The sequence below is a fragment of the Mixophyes fleayi genome, chromosome 10, assembly GCF_038048845.1.
Source record: "Mixophyes fleayi isolate aMixFle1 chromosome 10, aMixFle1.hap1, whole genome shotgun sequence".
Taxonomy (NCBI): Eukaryota; Metazoa; Chordata; class Amphibia; order Anura; family Limnodynastidae; genus Mixophyes; species Mixophyes fleayi.
Genome location: NC_134411.1, coordinates 46,921,678 through 46,934,257, shown reverse-complemented (window position 1 = coordinate 46,934,257; position 12,580 = coordinate 46,921,678). Strand labels below are relative to the sequence as shown.

General features: G+C 35.6%; 14 non-coding genes across 14 annotated transcripts; all 14 read left to right on the top strand.

Annotated features, from left to right (window-relative positions):
• The first annotated feature begins 455 nt into the window (after positions 1-455).
• Positions 456-537, top strand: TRNAS-CGA (transfer RNA serine (anticodon CGA)). Its single transcript has one exon. It is a non-coding gene; the product is annotated as a tRNA-Ser (tRNA).
• An 840-nt stretch (positions 538-1,377) lies between these two features.
• Positions 1,378-1,459, top strand: TRNAS-UGA (transfer RNA serine (anticodon UGA)). Its single transcript has one exon. It is a non-coding gene; the product is annotated as a tRNA-Ser (tRNA).
• An 840-nt stretch (positions 1,460-2,299) lies between these two features.
• On the top strand, positions 2,300-2,381 carry TRNAS-CGA (transfer RNA serine (anticodon CGA)). The gene has a single exon. It is a non-coding gene; the product is annotated as a tRNA-Ser (tRNA).
• Positions 2,382-3,223: 842 nt separating this feature from the next.
• Positions 3,224-3,305, top strand: TRNAS-UGA (transfer RNA serine (anticodon UGA)). Its single transcript has one exon. It is a non-coding gene; the product is annotated as a tRNA-Ser (tRNA).
• Positions 3,306-4,145: 840 nt separating this feature from the next.
• On the top strand, positions 4,146-4,227 carry TRNAS-CGA (transfer RNA serine (anticodon CGA)). Its single transcript has one exon. It is a non-coding gene; the product is annotated as a tRNA-Ser (tRNA).
• Positions 4,228-5,069: 842 nt separating this feature from the next.
• TRNAS-UGA (transfer RNA serine (anticodon UGA)) lies at positions 5,070-5,151 on the top strand. The gene has a single exon. It is a non-coding gene; the product is annotated as a tRNA-Ser (tRNA).
• Positions 5,152-5,991: 840 nt separating this feature from the next.
• On the top strand, positions 5,992-6,073 carry TRNAS-UGA (transfer RNA serine (anticodon UGA)). Its single transcript has one exon. It is a non-coding gene; the product is annotated as a tRNA-Ser (tRNA).
• An 841-nt stretch (positions 6,074-6,914) lies between these two features.
• Positions 6,915-6,996, top strand: TRNAS-UGA (transfer RNA serine (anticodon UGA)). The gene has a single exon. It is a non-coding gene; the product is annotated as a tRNA-Ser (tRNA).
• Positions 6,997-7,836: 840 nt separating this feature from the next.
• TRNAS-UGA (transfer RNA serine (anticodon UGA)) lies at positions 7,837-7,918 on the top strand. Its single transcript has one exon. It is a non-coding gene; the product is annotated as a tRNA-Ser (tRNA).
• An 839-nt stretch (positions 7,919-8,757) lies between these two features.
• TRNAS-UGA (transfer RNA serine (anticodon UGA)) lies at positions 8,758-8,839 on the top strand. Its single transcript has one exon. It is a non-coding gene; the product is annotated as a tRNA-Ser (tRNA).
• Positions 8,840-9,679: 840 nt separating this feature from the next.
• Positions 9,680-9,761, top strand: TRNAS-UGA (transfer RNA serine (anticodon UGA)). The gene has a single exon. It is a non-coding gene; the product is annotated as a tRNA-Ser (tRNA).
• An 839-nt stretch (positions 9,762-10,600) lies between these two features.
• TRNAS-UGA (transfer RNA serine (anticodon UGA)) lies at positions 10,601-10,682 on the top strand. The gene has a single exon. It is a non-coding gene; the product is annotated as a tRNA-Ser (tRNA).
• Positions 10,683-11,522: 840 nt separating this feature from the next.
• Positions 11,523-11,604, top strand: TRNAS-UGA (transfer RNA serine (anticodon UGA)). Its single transcript has one exon. It is a non-coding gene; the product is annotated as a tRNA-Ser (tRNA).
• An 841-nt stretch (positions 11,605-12,445) lies between these two features.
• Positions 12,446-12,527, top strand: TRNAS-CGA (transfer RNA serine (anticodon CGA)). The gene has a single exon. It is a non-coding gene; the product is annotated as a tRNA-Ser (tRNA).
• Positions 12,528-12,580: the final 53 nt, after the last annotated feature.

Below are 12,580 nucleotides of genomic sequence, written 5' to 3'. Positions count from 1 at the left end.
CGTTGTGAAATTCATTGAATTATAACATCCTTAATACAGTGAATTGCACCAACAATTGTGGAAGGCGGATAACAAACTTTACACCAGAAAACACCTACCAGTCACAATTGAATGAACAGTTTCAATGGTGATGATTCTGCATTGAGAGACCAAGGAAGATTGTAATTCATCTGTAATGACAGTCATTTGCTTACATGTCCATGAAAAGTGATATAGAGAACATGGACACTTGTGGTGTCAAGGTGTAATGATTAAAACTATTGATTCTAAATCAAGTGATCAAAGACCAAATGCCTTAGAAGTCTATATTTTCCTTAAAGCTAAGCTAGCTACTAAATTGCCCTCCATTAATTCAGCAGCTGACAAAATTAAATTACATCAGAAGCAGTCTGCCAATCGTGAACCAGAAAAAAAATATTTTTGAACTCCAGCTTGTAACAACCAACAAAAAGGTTGTAGTTGTGGCCGAGTGGTTAAGGCGATGGACTCGAAATCCATTGGGGTGTCCCCGCGCAGGTTCAAATCCTGCCAGCTACGTGTTGCTTTTCAAGCTTACCCAAAACATGCACTGTATCTAAAAAAGGTGTTAAAGAAAGTATGTTATGTTTATGAATACAAATCACCAAGGCCACCTAGCCCAAATTGACCTGCAGAAAATTTAGTAATAAACTACTTATCAAAGAACAGAGGCTTTTTCCTGCATTTTAAGAACAGTGCTTAAGAAAGATTATGTAGATTTCTTGGTGAAAAGTGCATGTTGATCCTTAGTATAATAATCATTTAATCATTTTCTGCGATCTAAGTTCAAATCCTCGCTGGGCCTTATGTGATAATTGCAAGAAACATAAAAAATAATTGAATCAATAATCAACATCAGCAAAAAGAAATGTACATCACTGAGACTATTCTAGTAACACAAACACGTTGTGAAATTCATTGAATTATAACATCCTTAATACAGTGAATTGCACCAACAATTGTGGAAGGCAGATAACAAACTTTACACCAGAAAACACCTACCAGTCACAATTGAATGAACAGTTTCAATGGTGATGATTCTGCATTGAGAGACCAAGGAAGATTGTAATTCATCTGTAATGACAGTCATTTGCTTACATGTCCATGAAAAGTGATATAGAGAACATGGACACTTGTGGTGTCAAGGTGTAATGATTAAAACTATTGATTCTAAATCAAGTGATCAAAGACCAAATGCCTTAGAAGTCTATATTTTCCTTAAAGCTAAGCTAGCTACTAAATTGCCCTCCATTAATTCAGCAGCTGACAAAATTAAATTACATCAGAAGCAGACTGCCAATCGTGAACCAGAAAAAAAATATTTTTGAACTCCAGCTTGTAACAACCAACAAAAAGGTTGTAGTTGTGGCCGAGTGGTTAAGGCGATGGACTTGAAATCCATTGGGGTGTCCCCGCGCAGGTTCAAATCCTGCCAGCTACGTGTTGCTTTTCAAGCTTACCCAAAACATGCACTGTATCTAAAAAAGGTGTTAAAGAAAGTATGTTATGTTTATGAATACAAATCACCAAGGCCACCTAGCCCAAATTGACCTGCAGAAAATTTAGTAATAAACTACTTATCAAAGAACAGAGGCTTTTTCCTGTGTTTTAAAAACAGTGCTTAAGAAAGATTATGTAGATTTCCTGGTGAAAAGTGCATGTTGATCCTTAGTATAATAATCATTTAATCATTTTCTGCGATCTAAGTTCAAATCCTCGCTGGGCCTTATGTGATAATTGCAAGAAACATAAAAAATAATTGAATCAATAATCAACATCAGCAAAAAGAAATGTACATCACTGAGACTATTCTAGTAACACAAACACGTTGTGAAATTCATTGAATTATAACATCCTTAATACAGTGAATTGCACCAACAATTGTGCAAGGCGGATAACAAACTTTACACCAGAAAACACCTACCAGTCACAATTTAATGAACAGTTTCAATGGTGATGATTCTGCATTGAGAGACCAAGGAAGATTGTAATTCATCTGTAATGACAGTCATTTGCTTACATGTCCATGAAAAGTGATATAGAGAACATGGACACTTGTGGTGTCAAGGTGTAATGATTAAAACTATTGATTCTAAATCAAGTGATCAAAGACCAAATGCCTTAGAAGTCTATATTTTCCTTAAAGCTAAGCTAGCTACTAAATTGCCCTCCATTAATTCAGCAGCTGACAAAATTAAATTACATCAGAAGCAGTCTGCCAATCGTGAACCAGAAAAAAAATATTTTTGAACTCCAGCTTGTAACAACCAACAAAAAGGTTGTAGTTGTGGCCGAGTGGTTAAGGCGATGGACTCGAAATCCATTGGGGTGTCCCCGCGCAGGTTCAAATCCTGCCAGCTACGTGTTGCTTTTCAAGCTTACCCAAAACATGCACTGTATCTAAAAAAGGTGTTAAAGAGAAAGTATGTTATGTTTATGAATACAAATCACCAAGGCCACCTAGCCCAAATTGACCTGCAGAAAATTTAGTAATAAACTACTTATCAAAGAACAGAGGCTTTTTCCTGCATTTTAAGAACAGTGCTTAAGAAAGATTATGTAGATTTCCTGGTGAAAAGTGCATGTTGATCCTTAGTATAATAATCATTTAATCATTTTCTGCGATCTAAGTTCAAATCCTCGCTGGGCCTTATGTGATAATTGCAAGAAACATAAAAAATAATTGAATCAATAATCAACATCAGCAAAAAGAAATGTACATCACTGAGACTATTCTAGTAACACAAACACGTTGTGAAATTCATTGAATTATAACATCCTTAATACAGTGAATTGCACCAACAATTGTGGAAGGCGGATAACAAACTTTACACCAGAAAACACCTACCAGTCACAATTGAATGAACAGTTTCAATGGTGATGATTCTGCATTGAGAGACCAAGGAAGATTGTAATTCATCTGTAATGACAGTCATTTGCTTACATGTCCATGAAAAGTGATATAGAGAACATGGACACTTGTGGTGTCAAGGTGTAATGATTAAAACTATTGATTCTAAATCAAGTGATCAAAGACCAAATGCCTTAGAAGTCTATATTTTCCTTAAAGCTAAGCTAGCTACTAAATTGCCCTCCATTAATTCAGCAGCTGACAAAATTAAATTACATCAGAAGCAGACTGCCAATCGTGAACCAGAAAAAAAATATTTTTGAACTCCAGCTTGTAACAACCAACAAAAAGGTTGTAGTTGTGGCCGAGTGGTTAAGGCGATGGACTTGAAATCCATTGGGGTGTCCCCGCGCAGGTTCAAATCCTGCCAGCTACGTGTTGCTTTTCAAGCTTACCCAAAACATGCACTGTATCTAAAAAAGGTGTTAAAGAAAGTATGTTATGTTTATGAATACAAATCACCAAGGCCACCTAGCCCAAATTGACCTGCAGAAAATTTAGTAATAAACTACTTATCAAAGAACAGAGGCTTTTTCCTGTGTTTTAAAAACAGTGCTTAAGAAAGATTATGTAGATTTCCTGGTGAAAAGTGCATGTTGATCCTTAGTATAATAATCATTTAATCATTTTCTGCGATCTAAGTTCAAATCCTCGCTGGGCCTTATGTGATAATTGCAAGAAACATAAAAAATAATTGAATCAATAATCAACATCAGCAAAAAGAAATGTACATCACTGAGACTATTCTAGTAACACAAACACGTTGTGAAATTCATTGAATTATAACATCCTTAATACAGTGAATTGCACCAACAATTGTGCAAGGCGGATAACAAACTTTACACCAGAAAACACCTACCAGTCACAATTTAATGAACAGTTTCAATGGTGATGATTCTGCATTGAGAGACCAAGGAAGATTGTAATTCATCTGTAATGACAGTCATTTGCTTACATGTCCATGAAAAGTGATATAGAGAACATGGACACTTGTGGTGTCAAGGTGTAATGATTAAAACTATTGATTCTAAATCAAGTGATCAAAGACCAAATGCCTTAGAAGTCTATATTTTCCTTAAAGCTAAGCTAGCTACTAAATTGCCCTCCATTAATTCAGCAGCTGACAAAATTAAATTACATCAGAAGCAGTCTGCCAATCGTGAACCAGAAAAAAAATATTTTTGAACTCCAGCTTGTAACAACCAACAAAAAGGTTGTAGTTGTGGCCGAGTGGTTAAGGCGATGGACTCGAAATCCATTGGGGTGTCCCCGCGCAGGTTCAAATCCTGCCAGCTACGTGTTGCTTTTCAAGCTTACCCAAAACATGCACTGTATCTAAAAAAGGTGTTAAAGAGAAAGTATGTTATGTTTATGAATACAAATCACCAAGGCCACCTAGCCCAAATTGACCTGCAGAAAATTTAGTAATAAACTACTTATCAAAGAACAGAGGCTTTTTCCTGCATTTTAAGAACAGTGCTTAAGAAAGATTATGTAGATTTCCTGGTGAAAAGTGCATGTTGATCCTTAGTATAATAATCATTTAATCATTTTCTGCGATCTAAGTTCAAATCCTCGCTGGGCCTTATGTGATAATTGCAAGAAACATAAAAAATAATTGAATCAATAATCAACATCAGCAAAAAGAAATGTACATCACTGAGACTATTCTAGTAACACAAACACGTTGTGAAATTCATTGAATTATAACATCCTTAATACAGTGAATTGCACCAACAATTGTGGAAGGCGGATAACAAACTTTACACCAGAAAACACCTACCAGTCACAATTGAATGAACAGTTTCAATGGTGATGATTCTGCATTGAGAGACCAAGGAAGATTGTAATTCATCTGTAATGACAGTCATTTGCTTACATGTCCATGAAAAGTGATATAGAGAACATGGACACTTGTGGTGTCAAGGTGTAATGATTAAAACTATTGATTCTAAATCAAGTGATCAAAGACCAAATGCCTTAGAAGTCTATATTTTCCTTAAAGCTAAGCTAGCTACTAAATTGCCCTCCATTAATTCAGCAGCTGACAAAATTAAATTACATCAGAAGCAGACTGCCAATCGTGAACCAGAAAAAAAATATTTTTGAACTCCAGCTTGTAACAACCAACAAAAAGGTTGCAGTTGTGGCCGAGTGGTTAAGGCGATGGACTTGAAATCCATTGGGGTGTCCCCGCGCAGGTTCAAATCCTGCCAGCTACATGTTGCTTTTCAAGCTTACCCAAAACATGCACTGTATCTAAAAAAGGTGTTAAAGAAAGTATGTTATGTTTATGAATACAAATCACCAAGGCCACCTAGCCCAAATTGACCTGCAGAAAATTTAGTAATAAACTACTTATCAAAGAACAGAGGCTTTTTCCTGCATTTTAAGAACAGTGCTTAAGAAAGATTATGTAGATTTCTTGGTGAAAAGTGCATGTTGATCCTTAGTATAATAATCATTTAATCATTTTCTGCGATCTAAGTTCAAATCCTCGCTGGGCCTTATGTGATAATTGCAAGAAACATAAAAAATAATTGAATCAATAATCAACATCAGCAAAAAGAAATGTACATCACTGAGACTATTCTAGTAACACAAACACGTTGTGAAATTCATTGAATTATAACATCCTTAATACAGTGAATTGCACCAACAATTGTGGAAGGCGGATAACAAACTTTACACCAGAAAACACCTACCAGTCACAATTGAATGAACAGTTTCAATGGTGATGATTCTGCATTGAGAGACCAAGGAAGATTGTAATTCATCTGTAATGACAGTCATTTGCTTACATGTCCATGAAAAGTGATATAGAGAACATGGACACTTGTGGTGTCAAGGTGTAATGATTAAAACTATTGATTCTAAATCAAGTGATCAAAGACCAAATGCCTTAGAAGTCTATATTTTCCTTAAAGCTAAGCTAGCTACTAAATTGCCCTCCATTAATTCAGCAGCTGACAAAATTAAATTACATCAGAAGCAGTCTGCCAATCGTGAACCAGAAAAAAAATATTTTTGAACTCCAGCTTGTAACAACCAACAAAAAGGTTGTAGTTGTGGCCGAGTGGTTAAGGCGATGGACTTGAAATCCATTGGGGTGTCCACGCGCAGGTTCAAATCCTGCCAGCTACGTGTTGCTTTTCAAGCTTACCCAAAACATGCAAAGTATCTAAAAAAAGGTGTTAAAGAAAGTATGTTATGTTTATGAATACAAATCACCAAGGCCACCTAGCCCAAATTGACCTGCAGAAAATTTAGTAATAAACTACTTATCAAAGAACAGAGGCTTTTTCCTGCATTTTAAGAACAGTGTTTAAGAAAGATTATGTAGATTTCCTGGTGAAAAGTGCATGTTGATCCTTAGTATAATAATCATTTAATCATTTTCTGCGATCTAAGTTCAAATCCTCGCTGGGCCTTATGTGATAATTGCAAGAAACATAAAAAATAATTGAATCAATAATCAACATCAGCAAAAAGAAATGTACATCACTGAGACTATTCTAGTAACACAAACACGTTGTGAAATTCATTGAATTATAACATCCTTAATACAGTGAATTGCACCAACAATTGTGGAAGGCGGATAACAAACTTTACACCAGAAAACACCTACCAGTCACAATTGAATGAACAGTTTCAATGGTGATGATTCTGCATTGAGAGACCAAGGAAGATTGTAATTCATCTGTAATGACAGTCATTTGCTTACATGTCCATGAAAAGTGATATAGAGAACATGGACACTTGTGGTGTCAAGGTGTAATGATTAAAACTATTGATTCTAAATCAAGTGATCAAAGACCAAATGCCTTAGAAGTCTATATTTTCCTTAAAGCTAAGCTAGCTACTAAATTGCCCTCCATTAATTCAGCAGCTGACAAAATTAAATTACATCAGAAGCAGTCTGCCAATCGTGAACCAGAAAAAAAATATTTTTGAACTCCAGCTTGTAACAACCAACAAAAAGGTTGTAGTTGTGGCCGAGTGGTTAAGGCGATGGACTTGAAATCCATTGGGGTGTCCCCGCGCAGGTTCAAATCCTGCCAGCTACGTGTTGCTTTTCAAGCTTACCCAAAACATGCACTGTATCTAAAAAAGGTGTTAAAGAAAGTATGTTATGTTTATGAATACAAATCACCAAGGCCACCTAGCCCAAATTGACCTGCAGAAAATTTAGTAATAAACTACTTATCAAAGAACAGAGGCTTTTTCCTGTGTTTTAAGAACAGTGCTTAAGAAAGATTATGTAGATTTCCTGGTGAAAAGTGCATGTTGATCCTTAGTATAATAATCATTTAATCATTTTCTGCGATCTAAGTTCAAATCCTCGCTGGGCCTTATGTGATAATTGCAAGAAACATAAAAAATAATTGAATCAATAATCAACATCAGCAAAAAGAAATGTACATCACTGAGACTATTCTAGTAACACAAACACGTTGTGAAATTCATTGAATTATAACATCCTTAATACAGTGAATTGCACCAACAATTGTGCAAGGCGGATAACAAACTTTACACCAGAAAACTCCTACCAGTCACAATTGAATGAACAGTTTCAATGGTGATGATTCTGCATTGAGAGACCAAGGAAGATTGTAATTCATCTGTAATGACAGTCATTTGCTTACATGTCCATGAAAAGTGATATAGAGAACATGGACACTTGTGGTGTCAAGGTGTAATGATTAAAACTATTGATTCTAAATCAAGTGATCAAAGACCAAATGCCTTAGAAGTCTATATTTTCCTTAAAGCTAAGCTAGCTACTAAATTGCCCTCTATTAATTCAGCAGCTGACAAAATTAAATTACATCAAAAGCAGTCTGCCAATCGTGAACCAGAAAAAAAATATTTTTGAACTCCAGCTTGTAACAACCAACAAAAAGGTTGTAGTTGTGGCCGAGTGGTTAAGGTGATGGACTTGAAATCCATTGGGGTGTCCCCGTGCAGGTTCAAATCCTGCCAGGTACATGTTGCTTTTCAAGCTTACCCAAAACATGCACTGTATCTAAAAAAGGTGTTAAAGAAAGTATGTTATGTTTATGAATACAAATCACCAAGGCCACCTAGCCCAAATTGAATGCAGAAAATTTAGTAATAAACTACTTATCAAAGAACAGAGGTTTTTTCCTGTGTTTTAAGAACAGTGCTTAAGAAAGATTATGTAGATTTCCTGGTGAAAAGTGCATGTTGATCCTTAGTATAATAATCATTTAATCATTCTCTGCGATCTAAGTTCAAATCCTCGCTGGGCCTTATGTGATAATTGCAAGAAACATAAAAAATAATTGAATCAATAATCAACATCAGCAAAAAGAAATGTACATCACTGAGACTATTCTAGTAACACAAACACGTTGTGAAATTCATTGAATTATAACATCCTTAATACAGTGAATTGCACCAACAATTGTGGAAGGCGGATAACAAACTTTACACCAGAAAACACCTACCAGTCACAATTGAATGAACAGTTTCAATGGTGATGATTCTGCATTGAGAGACCAAGGAAGATTGTAATTCATCTGTAATGACAGTCATTTGCTTACATGTCCATGAAAAGTGATATAGAGAACATGGACACTTGTGGTGTCAAGGTGTAATGATTAAAACTATTGATTCTAAATCAAGTGATCAAAGACCAAATGCCTTAGAAGTCTATATTTTCCTTAAAGCTAAGCTAGCTACTAAATTGCCCTCCATTAATTCAGCAGCTGACAAAATTAAATTACATCAGAAGCAGTCTGCCAATCGTGAACGAGAAAAAAAATATTTTTGAACTCCAGCTTGTAACAACCAACAAAAAGGTTGTAGTTGTGGCCGAGTGGTTAAGGCGATGGACTTGAAATCCATTGGGGTGTCCCCGCGCAGGTTCAAGTCCTGCCAGCTACGTGTTGCTTTTCAAGCTTACCCAAAACATGCACTGTATCTAAAAAAGGTGTTAAAGAAAGTATGTTATGTTTATGAATACAAATCACCAAGGCCACCTAGCCCAAATTGACCTGCAGAAAATTTAGTAATAAACTACTTATCAAAGAACAGAGGCTTTTTCCTGTGTTTTAAGAACAGTGCTTAAGAAAGATTATGTAGATTTCCTGGTGAAAAGTGCATGTTGATCCTTAGTATAATAATCATTTAATCATTTTCTGCGATCTAAGTTCAAATCCTCGCTGGGCCTTATGTGATAATTGCAAGAAACATAAAAAATAATTGAATCAATAATCAACATCAGCAAAAAGAAATGTACATCACTGAGACTATTCTAGTAACACAAACACGTTGTGAAATTCATTGAATTATAACATCCTTAATACAGTGAATTGCACCAACAATTGTGCAAGGCGGATAACAAACTTTACACCAGAAAACTCCTACCAGTCACAATTGAATGAACAGTTTCAATGGTGATGATTCTGCATTGAGAGACCAAGGAAGATTGTAATTCATCTGTAATGACAGTCATTTGCTTACATGTCCATGAAAAGTGATATAGAGAACATGGACACTTGTGGTGTCAAGGTGTAATGATTAAAACTATTGATTCTAAATCAAGTGATCAAAGACCAAATGCCTTAGAAGTCTATATTTTCCTTAAAGCTAAGCTAGCTACTAAATTGCCCTCTATTAATTCAGCAGCTGACAAAATTAAATTACATCAGAAGCAGTCTGCCAATCGTGAACCAGAAAAAAAATATTTTTGAACTCCAGCTTGTAACAACCAACAAAAAGGTTGTAGTTGTGGCCGAGTGGTTAAGGTGATGGACTTGAAATCCATTGGGGTGTCCCCGCGCAGGTTCAAATCCTGCCAGCTACATGTTGCTTTTCAAGCTTACCCAAAACATGCACTGTATCTAAAAAAGGTGTTAAAGAAAGTATGTTATGTTTATGAATACAAATCACCAAGGCCACCTAGCCCAAATTGAATGCAGAAAATTTAGTAATAAACTACTTATCAAAGAACAGAGGCTTTTTCCTGTGTTTTAAGAACAGTGCTTAAGAAAGATTATGTAGATTTCCTGGTGAAAAGTGCATGTTGATCCTTAGTATAATAATCATTTAATCATTTTCTGCGATCTAAGTTCAAATCCTCGCTGGGCCTTATGTGATAATTGCAAGAAACATAAAAAATAATTGAATCAATAATCAACATCAGCAAAAAGAAATGTACATCACTGAGACTATTCTAGTAACACAAACACGTTGTGAAATTCATTGAATTATAACATCCTTAATACAGTGAATTGCACCAACAATTGTGCAAGGCGGATAACAAACTTTACACCAGAAAACTCCTACCAGTCACAATTGAATGAACAGTTTCAATGGTGATGATTCTGCATTGAGAGACCAAGGAAGATTGTAATTCATCTGTAATGACAGTCATTTGCTTACATGTCCATGAAAAGTGATATAGAGAACATGGACACTTGTGGTGTCAAGGTGTAATGATTAAAACTATTGATTCTAAATCAAGTGATCAAAGACCAAATGCCTTAGAAGTCTATATTTTCCTTAAAGCTAAGCTAGCTACTAAATTGGCCTCCATTAATTCAGCAGCTGACAAAATTAAATTACATCAGAAGCAGTCTGCCAATCGTGAACCAGAAAAAAAATATTTTTGAACTCCAGCTTGTAACAACCAACAAAAAGGTTGTAGTTGTGGCCGAGTGGTTAAGGCGATGGAATTGAAATCCATTGGGGTGTCCCCGCGCAGGTTCAAATCCTGCCAGCTACGTGTTGCTTTTCAAGCATTCCCAAAACATGCAAAGTATCTAAAAAAAGGTGTTAAAGAAAGTATGTTATGTTTATGAATACAAATCACCAAGGCCACCTAGCCCAAATTGAATGCAGAAAATTTAGTAATAAACTACTTATCAAAGAACAGAGGCTTTTTCCTGTGTTTTAAGAACAGTGCTTAAGAAAGATTATGTAGATTTCCTGGTGAAAAGTGCATGTTGATCCTTAGTATAATAATCATTTAATCATTCTCTGCGATCTAAGTTCAAATCCTCGCTGGGCCTTATGTGATAATTGCAAGAAACATAAAAAATAATTGAATCAATAATCAACATCAGCAAAAAGAAATGTACATCACTGAGACTATTCTAGTAACACAAACACGTTGTGAAATTCATTGAATTATAACATCCTTAATACAGTGAATTGCACCAACAATTGTGGAAGGCGGATAACAAACTTTACACCAGAAAACACCTACCAGTCACAATTGAATGAACAGTTTCAATGGTGATGATTCTGCATTGAGAGACCAAGGAAGATTGTAATTCATCTGTAATGACAGTCATTTGCTTACATGTCCATGAAAAGTGATATAGAGAACATGGACACTTGTGGTGTCAAGGTGTAATGATTAAAACTATTGATTCTAAATCAAGTGATCAAAGACCAAATGCCTTAGAAGTCTATATTTTCCTTAAAGCTAAGCTAGCTACTAAATTGCCCTCCATTAATTCAGCAGCTGACAAAATTAAATTACATCAGAAGCAGTCTGCCAATCGTGAACCAGAAAAAAAATATTTTTGAACTCCAGCTTGTAACAACCAACAAAAAGGTTGTAGTTGTGGCCGAGTGGTTAAGGCGATGGACTTGAAATCCATTGGGGTGTCCCCACGCAGGTTCAAATCCTGCCAGCTACGTGTTGCTTTTCAAGCTTACCCAAAACATGCAAAGTATCTAAAAAAAGGTGTTAAAGAAAGTATGTTATGTTTATGAATACAAATCACCAAGGCCACCTAGCCCAAATTGACCTGCAGAAAATTTAGTAATAAACTACTTATCAAAGAACAGAGGCTTTTTCCTGCGTTTTAAGAACAGTGCTTAAGAAAGATTATGTAAATTTCCTGGTGAAAAGTGCATGTTGATCCTTAGTATAATAATCATTTAATCATTTTCTGCGATCTAAGTTCAAATCCTCGCTGGGCCTTATGTGATAATTGCAAGAAACATAAAAAATAATTGAATCAATAATCAACATCAGCAAAAAGAAATGTACATCACTGAGACTATTCTAGTAACACAAACACGTTGTGAAATTCATTGAATTATAACATCCTTAATACAGTAAATTGCACCAACAATTGTGGAAGGCGGATAACAAACTTTACACCAGAAAACACCTACCAGTCACAATTGAATGAACAGTTTCAATGGTGATGATTCTGCATTGAGAGACCAAGGAAGATTGTAATTCATCTGTAATGACAGTCATTTGCTTACATGTCCATGAAAAGTGATATAGAGAACATGGACACTTGTGGTGTCAAGGTGTAATGATTAAAACTATTGATTCTAAATCAAGTGATCAAAGACCAAATGCCTTAGAAGTCTATATTTTCCTTAAAGCTAAGCTAGCTACTAAATTGCCCTCCATTAATTCAGCAGCTGACAAAATTAAATTACATCAGAAGCAGTCTGCCAATCGTGAACCAGAAAAAAAATATTTTTGAACTCCAGCTTGTAACAACCAACAAAAAGGTTGTAGTTGTGGCCGAGTGGTTAAGGCGACGGACTCGAAATCCATTGGGGTGTCCCCGCGCAGGTTCAAATCCTGCCAGCTACGTGTTGCTTTTCAAGCTTACCCAAAACATGCACTGTATCTAAAAAAGGTGTTAA